Here is a 12,208-nt window from a genome sequence, read left to right on the forward strand (position 1 = left end):
AGTAAAGGCATTTTATTTTTATTTTTAAAAACTCCTGAGAAACCACAGGGTTGACGTATCTGAGCCCAGACCAGGAGCCTAATGTCTCATTGTGCTTTTGACAAAAGCTGATTTGTTCAGCGCTAGAAAAGACTGGGATGGTTGTTATCAGAGTGGTTGCAATATGGCAAAGGTCTCTACCTGTAAACCCTTCATCCTGTATAGGAGCTAGGTACATTAATTCGGGAAGTGCTTATTATTGATCAACCATAATAATTGCTAAATGACCCAGGGCTCACTTCATTAGAGTCAGACCTAGGTAAAAATCCACACTGTTGCCTTGATTATGTATTTTGAGGCAAATCTTTCCCCTTGCTCCGACTCTCAGCGCCCCAGACCCAGAAGATGGGCAGTAATCACAGGCCTGTGTAGAGCATCCTCTGAGAAACAAGAATTTCCCAGCAGACACAAGTTAGAGGTGAGTAGGATTACATAGGGTGCAGCATCCCCAAGTGCTTGATTCAGTGAGATTTTGGGTGGCCCACTTGCTGGTGCCGCTGTTCCTGTCCTTGGGGGATTTTCTCAAAGGTTAAGAGAGGTAAAAGACAGTGCGCATAGCTGGTCCCTCCATTATACTCTGTTGGTTAAAGGATGAGTTTAAGTTGAAAACTAATCGCGTGAGTTGGAAGAGTCAGAGAAGCCAAACTGACTCTCACAGGTCTCCAGAGATGCCTAATGTTTGCAAAACAGGACGTTAGGTCCCGGCAAGCAAAGCCTGGCTCTGCCGTGCAGTTGGAGCAGCGACGCTCCCCACACAGACCTCTTCCCGCCCTCCTTGGCCAGCACCACCTCTTCCATCTCCCAGCGCCCCAGCTGCCTACCGCTGTGTTGGCAATCCACGGGCTTTTTTTCTTCTCCCAGTCCCTCACCTGTCCAAAACACAGCTGCACCCTGCCCGGCACCTGTCCAAACCACAGCTGCCCCCTGCCCGGCCCCGGGCGGGGGCCCTGCCTAGCCTCCTCCCGCGCTCAAAACACCGGCACGGCCGAGCCCGGGTCCGTCTGGCTACTCCCCTCCCGCACAGCCCCGCGGCCATGTCTGCGTCCCGCCGCGCCCGCGGTGTCCCCTCCCGCGCCGGGGGCTGCCCAGCACCAGCTGCACAGGACCTGCCCCCTCCCGCCCTGCAGCGTAACCTCATCTCTCCTCCTCCCAGCGTAACCACCACGCTCTTACCCACCTGACGGGAAAAGGGAGACGATTTAGGAAGAGAGAAAGTCTTGGAGGAGCTGTCCTCTTCCGCAAGGTATGTCTGCCATGCCTCCGCTCCCGTGGCCCAGCGGCATTTATTTGTCTGGCACAAAGAGCAAGGAAAACCCTCCACAATGAGCTGCTGTGCTGATCCAAAAAACCTGGAGCACAGGTTTTGGGAAAGCTTTTCCTGTAGCTCACACACAGGTAGGAAGAGTTAAAAAAAAAAAAAAAAAAAAAAAAAAAAAAAAAAGAGCTGAGACTGAATCTTTTAAGTGACCCTATCAAAGCAAAAGTTTCAAGAGACCCATATTTTAGTTATATGGAACTTTTTATGGGGAGTTTTACTATGGCGTATACTAGTTACTGTATTACTCAGGTGTGCAAAGGACTAAAGGATAACGCTATCAGGAGGACATACAACTCCCAGTTGCCTACACAGTAAATCTTCCAGTGGAGGGGAAGAGCAGTCTGCAATTTCAGTCATCCTTAATGCCCTATGATGTACCAGCACAGCTTTTAATTAAAACTACGGAGCGGGAGGGGTTTTTATTTCGCTCCAGAGCAGGACGGGTGGTAACGATGAGAAACTTATTAATTTGCAATATTACTAGTACTCCTCCTGTGAACATCCATCTGGTGCCCAAGAGCCACAGGGCTTACTACTTACAGGGCACATTTGCTGCCGAGCCTGTGAGTTTGCTGCAGATCCCGCTCACAGCGACCTGGCAGCGAGCTCAGGAATTTGGCACGCCCACGAAGCCCTGTCTTGTGTGTCTTCAGCCAGAACGTGACGCTTCAATGTAAGCTCTGGGAATAAATTAAAAAATCTGCTCCTGCATTACGTGTATTGCCTTTAGGGAGCAGGAGACGCAAGGTAAGGCAGACCCGCAGAACAGCAACTGTGAAGCCAAAAGCTGCTTGAAGGGCACTCTGCAACTCATCGTTTCTTCACTCAGAAGGGTGCTTGCATCTGCAATGCCCTATGGACAGATGTGGCCACATGTCAGTGCACCGGAGGAAGCTGCACACATTGTGCCTTAGTTACATTAAGCAACATTGCCACTTGATTTGGCCCAGAGCAGTGGGGTTTTTTGTTTGTTTGGTTGGTTTTTTTTCCCTCTTAAAGAAAAAGTTCTATAAAATCAAAGGCCAATTAATTTTCACCTTCCCTGTTAAAGAAACTCTGAAAGAAAGCCTGTCTTTTTATGTTCGGTTCAGAGCCACCTTGGAAAACCTCAGGGGTCAAAGCCCTGATGTCAGTGTCAGAGCAGCCAGCAGGACTGCACGAGGGGTCCCTGAGTCTGTGAAGGGCAACTGTGAAGGGCAAGCAGCCCACTTGTATCACTCTGAGGAGGACAGAGATCCTGGGCTGGATGCTGGGGAGGAGGCAGCAATGTCAGACTCCTGCTCTCAGTTTCCTCACTGCTGGCAGACGAGCCCTGGGGTCAGTGCTCTCCTCGCCCTGGCTGCCAGACAAATTTGGGGCCTGTCACTCCTGGGCTGTCACAAGCCACAGTACTGCTCCAGGTGTGACTGTGTTTGGAAACGCGTGGCCCGTATCTCGTGTTGTCTGTATGCGAAGCGATGCCCGGGATAATGTGGGTCCTCTGTTTGGTCAAGCAGGTGTCTCCTCAGGCATCGTTTCCAGCTCCGCTATGCAGGCGCTGACAATGGGGCTGCCTGCTGCCCCACAGGCCCTTTTTTGTGCATCGCTTCTAAAGCAAAGCCTGTCGTATACATCCACATGACAAAGCTTCACGTCAGCACTCGTTTAGATCCTTTCCTCTGGTTCTGACAAATGCCATCCTGCACAATACAGCCGCAAAGATCATTTCGAAGCCTGCTGCACCATGCTTGTTGCCTGTTCTGCCTTCCCTTTGCTCCCCGCATCTTGACAAATGCAAGCAGTTTGTCTCCATGGTTATCGCCTTCTCAGCACCCTGTCCCCTCCAGAGCTATTGCTGCTCCTTTAGCGGGATGCCAGATTTCTCATGGTTGGTGAACTATGCCGAACACTATCAATCCTGGTTAGATTTTCAAACAGTCCCACTTCACTTTTTCCATGCTGTTGTTTATGTCAGGGAGCAGCTCCCTGTAACTACCAAGCCAGCCACTTTTTCTCATTTTAAATGCATTCTTAAAAGCTGCTCCTTGCCACAATAGCTGCAAAAATGGGGCAAGGAGGGAAGCAGTGTTGTGCCAACCAGCTCAGCCAAAGCTTGTCTCCCTGTTTCTGTCCCCTTGCCTCTCTAACCTACATCACTTGTTCTTTTACCAGGCTGAAGCCTACAGGGCCAGGCTCGGATCAACTTTTTTTTTCCCACGTTTTTACAGCACCTGTAATAATAAGGTAGTAGACCATGACTAGGGCTCTCGATACAGCAATACACGCAGCTCACACTCTGATCGAGATCAAGTCACAACCTTACAATTTATAATGCAAATGTAAAGAAATTCCTTTCAACAGCTACAGGAGAAATTCTAGGTTATTGCTTGCCATCAGTCCCATGTAGGACTATGGCAAACAGCCATTATTCACATCACTTTTGCCTTTTCCCAGGTTAAATCACAAGGAGCAGGGTTTTAGGCTTGAAATTGGCTCTCCAGGATGTGGTACGTGGCCAGTCCCTATCACTGTTTGTATTTTGGAAGACCACATCTATTCTTTGCTTGAAGCTCGGTATTAAAGCCCTCAGTAAACTATGCATCCACTTCAGACTGACAGCCATTCACATTCCCAGTACTGAAATACAGTGAGCTAGTGAAAGGCCTCAGATGCAGTGCTCCCTGGTTCTGAGGTGGTGCGAGTCTCAAGGCGTTGCACTGTGCCCTGCGGAGTGCACAGGGGGAGATTTTTGGTTGTCCCTTAGGGCATAATCTGCTAAATGCATTGAAGTAGTTGTGATGCTGGTATCAGAGCCTCCTAGCCAGCAATGCTTAGGTATTTTTCAGTTCTCCTTTACCTACAGGAAGAGAAAGTTTGCATTGGTGACAGCCCACAAGCTACTTGCTGAAATCGGTGCATGCAGCATGACTGGACTACTGGAGAGGAAGCAGCTGCTTCCAGAAGAATCCCAACAAGAACAAGCAGTTGCGTGTTAGACATTCAGAGCCAAACCAACTACTGGCCTTTTACAAGCAGAGGAAAGCTCTAGAGGTCAATGCTGCTTCCATGGATCCTGCTCTGACAACAAATTACATTTAAAAAATGTATTAAAAAAAGTTTTCTGAAGAGGGTTAACTGGAACAGTAGAATAGAAGAATTGATTTCTCTCTTCCCTGGCGCTTCACAGATTTCTTTCAAGACATGCTGGAAACTCTAAAAAACAATCAGAACCTGCTGTGCTTAAAGACAAAATGGAAAGTAGGTGAATATTGGGGCCTCCTAAGTTCACAGCTAGAATTGACTCTGAATTTGAGCATATTAAAGAGAAAACCTGATAAAATGACCTTGATTAGTCCTTTTTTTTTTAATTACTAAATTTTGTCTACCCTGTTCATAGGGGATGGATTAAAAAAACCCAAAACAATCCTTCCTTATATGAATTAGTACTATGTTGTGATATACATCTTGAATGACATATGTGCATACTCAGTCTAAAGACAATGACTGTAATGAAGAGAAACCTCACAAGGGACCCGGCCCACCGCACTATATGCTTTGAGATCCCAGAAGAAAAAGCACCATAGTCGGTAGGTGACATTCTGACATTCAGATAAAAGGGACTTACTGAGGTGGTGTTAAGAGACTTGCAGGTGCTCAAGAGAATTAGGAAATACCAGCTTGAAATTGTTTTCTGTTCACTCCTACACAGGAGACTGCATTCCACATTATTCTTCCCAGGAGTCTCTTGTGCCCTGGAAATCACAGTTACATAAAATTTCTCATTATGCCTGCTTAATTAGGCAGAGGAGTTGGTAAACTTATCAAAACATAAGCACAATCTGACATTTTGATTGCAAACCCCTTCAAACGATCAACTCTCTCTGAAGCCCGGCTCACACTGCGACTGCAGCAAGATGCAGAAACGCCGTTATCTGCTCCAAAACAGAACATCAGTCTTCCCATTTTTCTCTCGACTGTGGCTTTGCTATGGTCTTCCATCACCCCTTCTGAGTAGTTTTGGAGTCAAACAGCTCTCAATGAGTGTTTGAGGCTAAAGGAGTGCTCCTCAGGTCTCAGCCAGCCAGGGGGTACAGCTCCCTCCTGAGCAGCCTGCGCACAAGCCTCAGCCCAGGCTGTCTCCTGTGGCTGAAAAATCCAGACAACTGTTTGCTACAGCAACTGAGCAGAACTCTGCTACTATAATGAGTTACATATGGAAGCCCCCAAGCCTTTGCTAAGGGAGCATTAATTACGCATTGTGAAAAATCAGCTAGGAAACTAGAAGGTGAGAAACTGCTGTTTGCTGACATTCTGCTCTTGTGGGTTTATCTCAGTGCAGGACTGTGGGGGGAAAACATCCTGTTTCCTTAGGCCAGACTGGGATGCCTCCAGCAAGGCTGCTACCTTTTCTCCTGAGAGAGGAAACAGCCAGTGCCTCTTGCTTGGCAGACCCATGGCCAAGGGAGCAGCCCAGGTGCATGAGGGCAGGAGGAGGGAGCAGGCGAGATCAGGGCTCAGATGCCCCCGAGTACCCACAGGCCACTGGGCAACAAGGAGGAGCTGGTTCGGTGACCCAACCTGGATGAAAAGACTGCTTCTGAAAGCTGGGACATGAGCCTCATCCCTCTGTCTGTACTCAGTCCTTAGCACTGCCCAATTTACAGTCCCTCTGCACTGGACCTCAGTTGCCCACTGCCATGACCCTACAGGGCTTTCCAGCTTCCTTCCAGGCAGAATTGGCCAGGGACCATTCCTAATAAAGAATCTGGGTAAGGAAAACTTTTGGAGATGGGCACAGTTTAATACTAATGCGCATACCATTCTGTTTGTAGGTCTTAGATGCATTTACAGTATGTTGGCACTGGAACTGTCATTAACACATGATGTGCTAAGCGACCAAGTTTTATGTAGGTCTCATCAAATCCTGGCCTTCACTAAATCAAAGTGCTTCACTTCGCAACCTCAGTCTGACAATCTCCTCCTCTTGTCAGCCCATTGATGCTATGTGCAGCCCCACAGTCCCCATAGGAAGGGAGCTGTTCTTGCCATGCTACTGGTGATAGCAGAGATTACCAGAGCTAGTGAGCAGCTGGAGGCAGTGTGGCAGCTCTCAATACCTTCAATTTAATTGGACTGAAGTTAAAACAATTTTTTATTCCAATGTATCGTCCTATTTATAACTCCATGTGCTGCAGAGCTTAAAGTTCTGAATACATAACTATCAGATACTGGAGAAAAAACAGGAAGGCAGGAGAGGTCTGGAACCAGCAGACTTCTCCGACAGATGAAGTTGCGTCCTCGCTACATCCATCACATAGTAAAATATTTTGGTGCTGGTTGTTTTACTATTTGACATCATGAGATTCCAAAAATTTCACTGAGGTGCAGCAATTTCATTTCTCAGAATTACTGCCCCAGCATCTCTTCAGATTCAGTATTTCTGCATCATTCAGAGCATGTTTACAAAGGTGGTGTGTCCTCCCCCTAACAGCAGAAGACAGACAGAAAATTATTAATAGACTGCAAGCTAGAAATTGTTCTGTGGCAAAGAAAATACTACATCTGCTGTGCTGTAAATATGGCAAAATAAGAAAAAAATCAACTTCATCTCTTCTCCCCGTGCACCCCAGATTCGTGAATTAATGAACACTGTCAAAATGCAGCTATAGAAAATACTTTGTTTTACTGCATCTTTGTAATATGAATGACCTTAACTTTTCTGATAGCTTAAAAGGCTAACAAGGACTTCACCTCATCAGCATCGAGATCTGCGTTTCGGAATGTTTTTAGACCTGCTTGGGAACATCACCACAGACGCGCCTATTTCACCTTTTGTGCTCCTTCGGGGCTACTCACTGTCAGCCTGGCTGCCAGTGCTTCAAGCACACACCACCCCGCTCATTCTAAAGTGCATCTCACAAAGACTTAAGCAAAATGAAACAGCCCCTTTTGGCAAGGAGTCACCGCACGCTCCAGCCAGCAGGGAACAAACTGCTTAGGAAGAAAAGGAGTGAGCTCCACTCATTTCAGGAGAGATTTGAATAGTTTATTTTGCCCAATCAGAGCCCTTCAGCATAATGACACATTCATATACACATATATGAACATTTTTTCTGAAACATTAATGTATAATACATTTTAAATTTAAAATACCAGCTGCACAGGTATTTTTATTTACAAAAATATTCCATACTTAATTTTTTAACTTTGTTATGATGACATAGTTCAGTTCAAGTACATGTAAGTAAAATAACTCTATGCAATCTAACATAGTTGTGTTTGTAACAGTACAGTTTGCAGTTCATATGAAACTATATTTGTAGACAGATGGATTTGCAACCCTACCTAAAATGCATATTCCAGTAATCACCCTCAGAAGAGCTAGTGGGGCTCAGCAAGACTTAACTGAAGAATAAGTTGCAATGAACAAAAAGAAAAAACCCACACATGTACACACTAAGATATACATAAACGAGAACTGCTACACATCAAGCATGCTTACCCACAAGTGGGCAATGTTAGAAAAATTTACTGATGTTTTTTTATTTTTCCCCCCATGGTGCTGGTACAATGAAACAGTAGCATAAGTAGAAAGCAGCATGTTTTCCTAGTTCTAACCACTACAGATAGCACAGCTCTGGTCTAAAATAACACAGTACTGCTTATTTACAATTCTGTTTTAAAAGGGAATATTTAAAACATGTTCCCACCCCTCTCCCTTTGCATCACCTATTACTGGATGGTAGTGGTAATCCAACACACAACTCCTTACATGTTTTCAACTGAAACAGTTTAACTTCTAGTTATTATTTGCCTGGTAACATGTAACTTAGGGACTAACAAAAACAAATACAAGTGTCAAAGAAACCTACAGCTGTATGACTCAAACATTTCTAGGCACTTTACATGAAAATCTAAAAGGAATACTGATTGACACCTTTCATTTGATTGTTCTATGTTTCTGTCTCGTTTCTCTTTTTCCTTTTTTTTTTTTATTTTTTTTTTTTCCAAATGAACACCCCCATCTTTAACCCTATACTTTATAAAGTGTAAAAGAACCCAGAAACACAGTACACTCATCTGGCTTGAAACAGTAAAAAAGTAGATGATATCCAGCACACCTTTATAACATGCATAAGAAAGAAATTGGCCCAGTTTAACTTAGCTTTCCAATGAAAACTGAAATAAAATCGGTTTGGCTGATTCACCTACACTACACATCTTTTTTTCTGTTTTACTTACTTCCTCCCCTCAAACATCATTAACTTCTGTCTACGAAGTATTTGAAGATTTTGTGGTAGTAGCAAAGCTATCAACATCCACCCAAAAAGATTCACATAAATTGTACAGGATATTGGCTAGAATGAAGAAAAGGTTCAACCAACAAGTCACCCTGCAACCCAGAGAGGCAGGCGAGGCGCTGCACACCTTCCCCCCCGCCAAACTTCAGCTGCTATCAGTGCCCGCCCGGGTGCCTTCAACCATGATGAGAAAGAAGAGGGCACTTCCGCCATAGGCTGTAAGTTTTCCAACACATGTTCGGGATACAAAAAAACCCCAATTTACATGTAAAGAGCTGATGTATAATCAAGATTCATACATTACTCAAAGAAAATATTTGTTGGACAAACCTCACTTCAATGTTGGGGAATTTTAAAAGTCCAAGGAATAGAGCTGAAAAAGAGTCTTTCATGTGTAAACCGAAAAAAAAACCTAGTCAGCCATAGACTGCAGCTATTGAGAAAAATTTTACATCAGGTTAGTTTTCTGAATGCACTATCTTCCCTTCTCCATACTAAGGGAATTGTTTAAGAATGTTCAAAATGGGAGGTGAAAATAAGTATGATAATTTTCTGCAAAGCAAAATGGGCTATTTGTTTTCATCGCTGCGTAAATGTATCATCTCGATATGAGATATGAATGTATTTATAAGCTTAAAACAACTTCTTCTATGGATAATATACATACTTTAAGTACTTTGACTTAAAAATTGAACATAAGTCTTTTTAAAATTAAAGGTAGAAGTGTACATATAAAAATTATTTAAAACTAAAAGTATATTCTTAAGCCATATGTATAAATATAATAGATTTTATTGTATTATCTAGTAACAAATCTGAAAGTGTTGCAGTAATTTATAAACTGAATGCTGACACAGGATAAGTGTCTTTCATTAGATTCTATATTGTATATACTTGTATATACATATTTTGCTAAGAAAACACACATTCTAAATGATAGTCACATAATTAGCAAATGTGCCTGAAAGTAATCTGTTCTAAAGTCTTTATTGAATGTGTGTGTTTATATACAAATAATGAACCTGAACTGCACAAATGTAGAAACAAAATTAAAGAATAAAATACCACGATTGAATTAAAGTGCAGGAAAAATTCAAGTTTAAAAGTTCAGGTAAGATCAGTGCCATTAATTAAGCAAAAAAAAAAAGGAAAAGAGAAAAGGAAAACAAAAAGGAAAAAATGGAAATCAACTTGCTTCCAAAAATCCTCCTTTGGATGTAGCTTTCCAGCATCACCTGTCATGCAAGTACCACCTCAGGCAAAAATCTTTGCATATAGACAGACAAGGAACACAGCTATATATTACTATATTTTATAACTGACTCTCTGCTGAAGAACAAATCACTGGAGATGCCTGTGATGTAACACTTTCAGACTTATTTGGAATACACGCATATTTACACATATCAACATTCAAAAGTTACAATTTGGCAGGACTAAGGTGAAGAAAAGCTTCTTCAGTTTGCAGTTCCTAATGAGACACACTACATATAAACAGATAGGTAGCAGCAGTTTCTTACACCTCCATCAAAAAAATAAAAAAGTAATAGCTCAATTGTATTTTATAGTTTTCCAGACACTCTAAAAAAGTTTCACACAACTAAAATGCTAGCGAAAAAACTGGGGTGCTTCCCTCCAAGGATTTCTATATACTTTGCTGTACAAAAGGTGCACCACCAATAGCAGAGTAGGATGCAATGATGTGTGTACGATCAACTTCCTTCCACAGAGAAGGAAAAAGGAACGTTTTAGGCTAAAATTGTATATAGCCCCTTTTATTGACCAAGAACCATCTGTGTATTCATCTCAAGAGCATTTCAATGGTTTTCAAATCTAGAAGCATGCTCTGAACATATGAAACAGAAAAAAATATTCAACTGTGATAAATTCTATAATACCAAGTAAGCCACTACTCTTCTTGTACTGACAGATGGTCTCTCATTGCCTCTTATTTTTTTGCTTGCTGGTGGTTGTCAAATGCTTCTTGATGGAAAAGTTAAGTATGCTTTCCTTTCAAGCCAAGGTCATCTTCCGTTGAACTGATACCACGATTTGCTGAAGAGTACTTTGGCCATCCTCTCCCCCAGAGCCTGACCAGATTAATTTTCCAGGATTCTGTTGTTCTGAAATATAGTTCATCTTCACCAGGTCAAATAATCAGTCATCTCAATTTATAAATGTGAGACAAGGAAGGGGACAAGTGTCAGCTAGGGTGTTTTATTTTTGGAAATGGTATGGATAGTAGTTTATCTAGTTTTCTACCTGGATTTTTAACAAAATGGTGTTAATTTAAATATTAGACACTAAAAAGAAATTAATTAACATGCAGAGGCAAAAATTGCATGGCAAGTTGAGATAAGTAACTGGAGTTAACATTGCCTCAGTAGGTATGGGACGGGACAGAGCCATCTGGAAATCATAATGCTGCTTGTTCAAATTGTCACATTCTCATTTGTTAAGTTCTTTGAACAGTGGACATGCTATGGCATGCCCTCGTACTGGCAAAAGAATTCACTTGTCTTTCTTAATTACATGTTACTATACATAAAATCAGAAAATTTATCAACTTGTGCTACAAAGCCCCAATATATTTGCCTTTCATTCGAAAAATGAATTAAGAACCATCAGTAACTTCAATATTTTGCATCCTTGAAGTGTTTTGTAAGATTGCCTTATCTATGTACCTGCAACATCACTTTACAATACAAATATAACAAGGTTTTGCTTTGGGAACATTCAGAAAGTGTGTGAAAAAACCCACACTGAATGTGATGCTTGGAGAAGCAAACCCAAATGATTAATTTCAGACAATGTAGACCTATCAGCTTCTAAGTACTCCCTCTTATAAAACAAAACCAGTCAGTAACTATTCCCACTTTGAGGAAAAATGTCTAAATAGATTTTTGAAATGCAAACATTTATTTTAAGGAATCCTCTCTTTTTAAAAGAGCTCTGGTCATTCCCACTGTTACAGCTTTAGTGCAGCAGCCATTAACAAGTTAGCTCAGCTATATTATTTACCTCACCCAAACTGAACATTATTTCACCAATTCCTGACGTTTTAGTGGACACTTACCACTGTCCACATTGAAAACACTGCTTTAGAGACTAAATCCAAACTTTAGGCCAACTGCCTTTAGTGCTGGGTGGGGCTGAGACAGGTACTTGTAAAATAGCTCTACTAGCAGGATTTAGAAATTTGCTAACAATATACTGACAATTATTAAATATTAGATGCTTGCCATTATTCATGCATCAGCACCTCCACAGAGTGTAAAACTGTTTGAAAACCTGAGTCCAAGATTAGCTGATTTCATAGTAAAGGACTAAAGGGGCATCTAGAACTTAAGTTTTGACCAAAACTAATCTCAACTATTTTAATTAATGGCTGTAAAGATACATTCTGTTAAACATTTATAAAATTTCACAGCATGAATGGAACCCACAGCCAATTCTAAATATTATACAAACTGAACCAATAACTATTTTTGGCAAAAAATAATATTTAACTGAACAGAAGTTGAAGTATTGTTACCACAATGAAGATGTTACCACAATTCACATTGCACGG

The sequence above is a fragment of the Fulmarus glacialis genome, unplaced genomic scaffold, assembly GCF_000690835.1.
Source record: "Fulmarus glacialis isolate BGI_N327 unplaced genomic scaffold, ASM69083v1 scaffold7624, whole genome shotgun sequence".
In the NCBI taxonomy this organism is placed as follows: Eukaryota; Metazoa; Chordata; class Aves; order Procellariiformes; family Procellariidae; genus Fulmarus; species Fulmarus glacialis.